Genomic DNA, 5,692 nt, shown 5'->3' with positions numbered 1-5,692 from the left:
CGGTCACGGTGGAGGACCACAAAGCTGCCGCCGTGCTCACGTGGGAGGAGATGCCACTTGCATCTGGCCGCTGCCGGCCGCGTCCACGCGGAGGAGCTGCCGCCATCGCCTGCCGTTCCCCTGCGCCGCACAAGATCAGCCATGGCCGCCTCGAGTTCGTCTTGGGAGAAGATGTCCGCTTGCGTTGACCCCCTGCAGTAGTCCGCCAGCTGGGCCGCGCGCGGAATCAGCTCGGATGGCGTCCGTGAGTGCAGTGCGTCGTCGCCTCTGGCTGCGGAGGGAGAGAACGGAAGAGATGGCGGTGGTGCCCTGCGGCCTGCGCCGCTCGAAGGTCGTTCAGGGAATTACTCAAGGTGCTCGAGGCCGACATCCGGCATGCCAGGTTGTTAACGTCACGTCTCCGGACTGCTCGAGGGACTATGACGGGCGTATCTATAGATGTCGATTTCCTACAGCCCGAAGCGCACTTCTTCCTCTTCCTCCGCTCAGTAAACCGTCTGCAGCCTCAACGGTTCACTCGACGTCCTCGGATCCTCAGCTACAAGACTCAGTCTTTGCGTTTGTGTGGTTTGATTCAAGAATTCGTGGCATATTGTGGTCACTGCGCTTGTGTTCTTGTGGGAATTGTGCAGCTTTATGTTGCGATTTGGAGTTTGGACCTGCTATGATACTGACGCCCATTGTCTGTCTATAGATGTTATAGTTTCTCCCCTCGGGCGACTGCAACAAAGGTTGCTACAAGTAGAGAGCAGTCTGCTCAGAGTTAGTAGCGATTAGAGGTTGGTCTCGGAGATTGACGCTGACATAGACGAGGAGTGGGAGGTCTGCGTGGAGTTAAAAAAACAGCAGGGGTTGTGCCGCCCATTAAGTTGCATTTAGATTCTGTTAGATTGACTGCTATAGAGCTTTCAAACTCGGCTGACAATCATGGGGTTTTACATTGCATGTCTACTGTAGGAAAATGACTACAGAGAATTCCTTATCAGGTAGACGAGCAGAAGGAATGCACAAACTACTTACCGGTTCATAGTTCCTCACACACCAAAATAGAAAACCTGTCAATTTATACATTCAATGCATGAGCAGACGTGCTTTCTCTGCAGATGAAAAATTATATTTCACTAAATTGCCGCCTGCCAAAAAAATGCTGTGGTCATTCAACCATGTATTTATAAGCTAAAAAATCACATTTGAGATTAGTCTGTATCAATTATAAACATGTCCATGCTCCTGAAGCATATTATGATTATTCCTTTATATGGTTGATGATTTTGGCTGCACGTCGTGTTTTTGCATTCACGTTCATCTAGGATGCATGTGTATGTGTGGGTTATTTTTCCTTTGCACCTGACTCATGCCGTTTGGACCTTCCAACTTTTATTCATCTGCATGTATTGGGGACTTTATGAAAATGGTTTATTATTTTGTTTATCATCGTTTCTGTTCTTACATAAGCAAACATCCTTAGGTGTTGGTTTTTCATTTCCATTCGACATCATTACATTACAGTCATATCATACCTGCTTTGAAATGGTTCCAGCGTGTGCTTGATGCATTGTTCCCCTTAGTTTTGGAGGAACATGTGTTATTGCTGGTGCTTTTGGTTGTGAAAAAACTTTCGTTAGTTGGGCACTTTAATTATGAAGTGATCACCTTACTGTCATGTTGTCATAGCTGCATAAAAAGCTTCTTCTATAATATTTTTGTGGTACCATCTCTATACCGCTACTGAGTTTAAAAGTCTCCAGAATACTACAATTTTGAAGTTGTGGTTTATGTGGATGCGGTGAAAGATGAAATGAGGTAGCCGAGTTCTCATGGATTTCCCCCAATCGACAATGAGATTGACCAATGAATGTGAAGAGTGGAACCGCTCCAAGTGTGTTGCGAGCTCACCATGGTGTCCTTACTCTAGGTTGAGAGCTGTCACCAATGATCCGACGAGCCACCTTGAATAGAAGTTACACCGGGATGTGTTTTGAGGGATGAGGTGGAGCTCGTGATTTCCAGGTCAGCCTATCCATGCAAATCGTTGGCATTGTTGTCATGCTCGCCAATCGGGGAAACATGTGCAAAACGACATCCTAGGATATCGGACAAATCTTGTGCCGGAGGCTGGAATCTCGCCTTGCTCAACCCATTGGCACTCATCAACGATGCACAAGGATATGGACAACTTAGTTATCTCCCGTGGCAACGCACAGGCAAGCATGGATCGACTCCGTAGGTTCACTGTCACAATACGCTTTTTTTCTGTGAATTTACGCTTTCAGTTTGAATTTAAATTTAAAACATATACGCGAAGTGATACTAAAGCATTATATCGATTTTGCTCAGATCGTTCGGCACCGAGAAAGCGAACAAACAGCCCATCCAGAAAAGGGGCGTGGCCGACTAGGAACTCCGGTGACACTCAAAGCAGAGCAGGCAACGGGCGCGGCGAGGAACTTCGGCGATGCTTGACGCAGAGGAGGTAGCGGTCGGGGCGAGGAACTCCAGCGGCGCTCGACGCAGAGGAGGCAGCAGGCGCGGCAAGGAACTCCGGTGATGGAAGAAGGCGACGGAGATGTGGGGTGGTGCAGCGGGTGGATCCGAGCGCGAGGGATCTCCGGACCGGAGCGAGCAGGTGCTTCGGCCGGGTCAAGGTGCTCCAGCGATGAGGGCGGCTTGGTGGAGCTCCTCTCCTGTGGAGCTCGGGAACCGGGCGAGGTAGGAGGCAGAGGAGGCGTGGGCGTCGGGACCCATCCAATCCGGGGCGTGGGCGTTGGGAGAGCTTCCTTGGTGGCGACTTGAGGAGGGGACCGGCGTAGGCCGGCGCAGCAAGCTCTTGCGGCGGGTCGCTGGTGCGCGGCGTGGCTTGACGCAAGACAGGAGCGATTGCTCCGCAGTTTCTGCCGATGGCGACGTGGGTGGGTCATGGCCTCATGGGGTGCTGCGGTTACTGGCGACGGCCACATGGGCGCCCGGATAAGAACATGGTTTGATGTGTGGTGCTCGGCCAGCCACGTTACCGATCCATGTGACTAGCTGGCCAGCCAATAGGATTGCAACATTTTTTTTTTGTGTTTTTTGCTTATTGTTTTAATAAATCTTCTATGTAAAAATTTCGTAAATATTATTAAAAACCACGCCCGCTAGGAATCATAAACCATTACCACGTCAAATTATACATTTTGTAGACCTTGTTCGCATTTAAAAAATTTTAAAAAGTCAATACAGTCATTGTGGGTACAATTGTTTCAAAAACTTTGCTAGTCAGTCATATACCACACTTTGCCGTCTGTCAAATAAAAACAGACAGCAAAGTGTGTGTTTGTCGTCTGTAAAAAAAAACATACAGCAAAGTGTGTCTTTGCCAACAATAATTAATTCTTCGCCGTCTGTTCTTCTCTACCTTGTCATCAGCTCTGGCGAAAGGCTGACGGCAAAGAGACCACAGACGGCAAATTTCCCGATTTCTGTAGTGGGAGCAGGGTCAACGCTGCGGCACGAGCGGCTGGGGGCAGCTGGATTGACAACAGAAGGGGGGCATGTGATGTTACTCTCTTTTTTGCGCGGAATGTTAGACAGGCCAGGAAAAAACTACACGAGTGCCCTTTTAGGGCCGGCCCATCCATGCAGTTTCGTCAAGGCCCAAGTGAGCTCCTAATAAGCCTTTGCATGTTAATTTACTTATTAAAAATAGTCCCACATCCCATTCTAACACAGAATCTCATCAATTTTAATATGTTACGAAGTTGTCTAAGAACAAGCCTTCTTGGGAATTAATAAGCGAAGGATGACGCATGAATCTAATGGATAAAGGAAGAGAGTGGCAAGCTCAGGGAATGAGCAACATTCAGAAAGAAAAAACCATCTTGAGAATTAATAAGTGAAGGACGAGGCATGCATTTGATGGAGAAACAAAAGAGAGGAGCGAGCTGGATGAGGCATGCATCTGGTGGAGAAACGAAAGAACCTTTGATGGAGAAATGAAATAGAGGGGGCGCAATTAAAGGATAGTGGCATATTAAACTGTAGACCTCGATAAGATTGGAAGGAGAAGATGGAAGATGAAAGTAGCAACACAAATGAGTTGCTTGGTGCATTCAAGGGTTTTGTTCTCCCGTTGCAACACACGGGCTCTTTTGCTAGTAATAATAAAATACGGATTGACTCCGTGGGTTCACCGTCACTTTCCATTAATAAAGTTGCAAATAATTACCCACTACTGCCATCCATAGGTAGAAAAAAAATGTTTCGCTAAAGATCTGAAAAAAGACATTAGAAAAAGATCGAAAAGAGAAAGAGCTACCCGACCCAACCCTTCACGACCCTGCCTCCCAAATCCCAAACCCATCTCGACTCCAGCGCGCCGCCACCTCTTGCCCCGCCCCGCCCCGCCGGCGCTCCGCCTCCCGTCGCCGTACGCCATTGCCCCTTCCTCGCCGCGCCGCCGGACCGCCTGCCGTCGTCGCGCGCTGCCATGGCCTACCCTGCCGCCGTGCCTACCCCTACCCCAAGTGCCCCCACACCTGCGCCCATCACCGACGTCCATACGCGCGACCTGTTGCTCCGTTGCCGGGCGGCTGCATGAGGTGACCAGCGTCGCCCCGTCATCAAATCCCCTAGCTGCTTGATCTCATTCGCCGCATGCTGGCTGCCCGTGCAGGATTGACGCGCCCTATATCCGGCGCTCCGCTGTCAGTCTCAGAGCTCTGAATTACTGAAATTAAGTCACACCGCAAGGAATCGTGGAAGAAATGGAAACGAAAAACTAGGGTTCTTGCTTAAGAAATGAGGAAAGTAGGTTCAGCACGCCACCGACGGCTAGGGTTTACACCCGATACAAATCAACATAGTCCAGAATGAGGGGAAAGGGTGGCTTTATAGCCATTACACGAGTGAAAAGAAGAACATAAAGTGAACAAAGCACATGGCTTGTCGGAAAAGCTACAGCGACCCATCGCAACCGTTAGATCGACAATAAATGCATGAAGATCGTCCCAGCTGGCGAACCGGTACGCACGCAGGTGAGCCGTTAGATGGGCGATCGACGGACTGAAGCACTTCTGGCACGCTGGAACAGGGGATGATCAAGGTCTGGGCCTGACAATACCCCCCAGTTGAGCTCGTGCTTGTCCTCAAGCACGAAACAAAGGAAAAACCTTCTGGATGAAGGCCGAGTCCTCCCAAGTAGCTTCTTCGACGGGCATATTCACCCACTTCACTAACCATCTTACCACAGGAATGCTGATGTTGCCCTGAGGATGAGGAATGAGTTTCCTTTCCAATATCGCTTCAGGTTCCACTTTAATGACACCATCAAGACCAACTAGTGGAAGGTGACGAGAAGACACAACTGTTGGGCCAATATGCTTTTTCAATTGACTGACATGGAAGGTGTTATGCAGCATACAGCCTTCTGGTAACAGCAGCTTGTAGGCATGATTACCAATCCTCTCCAGGACTCTAAAGGGGCCATAAAACTTGGAGTGGAGTTTGAGATGCCTGTGTAAACTCAGTGAAGTGTGTCTGTAAGGCTGCAGCTTGAGATACACCATGTATCCCACAGAGAATTCCCTTTTCCTTTCTCTTCTTATCAACATGATACTTCATCCTTTCTTGTGCTTTGAGGAGATTCTGTTTAATTATCTCCAATGCCACTTCCCTGTTCTGGAGCAAGTTGTCACTATCTTCACAAATAGTGTCT

The 5,692-nt window shown here is 49.0% G+C and overlaps 1 long non-coding RNA gene across 4 annotated transcripts in view; it reads left to right on the top strand.

Moving 5' to 3' along the window:
- Positions 1-3,164, top strand: part of LOC119308268 — a 6,882-nt gene extending 3,718 nt beyond the window's left edge. For 3 of the 4 annotated variants that reach the window (XR_005150001.1, XR_005150002.1, XR_005150000.1), the window contains exons 6-7: positions 1,749-2,223; positions 2,338-3,164. This is a non-coding gene — a long non-coding RNA (uncharacterized LOC119308268). The remainder of the gene's footprint in view (positions 1-1,748; positions 2,224-2,337) is intronic. The other variant, XR_005150003.1, reaches the window with a different exon arrangement.
- Positions 3,165-5,692: the final 2,528 nt, after the last annotated feature.

The sequence above is a fragment of the Triticum dicoccoides genome, chromosome 5B (assembly GCF_002162155.2).
Source record: "Triticum dicoccoides isolate Atlit2015 ecotype Zavitan chromosome 5B, WEW_v2.0, whole genome shotgun sequence".
NCBI classification, from domain to species: Eukaryota; Viridiplantae; Streptophyta; class Magnoliopsida; order Poales; family Poaceae; genus Triticum; species Triticum dicoccoides.
Note: the sequence above shows the minus strand (reverse complement) of the source record. Positions and strands in the feature narration are given on the sequence as shown.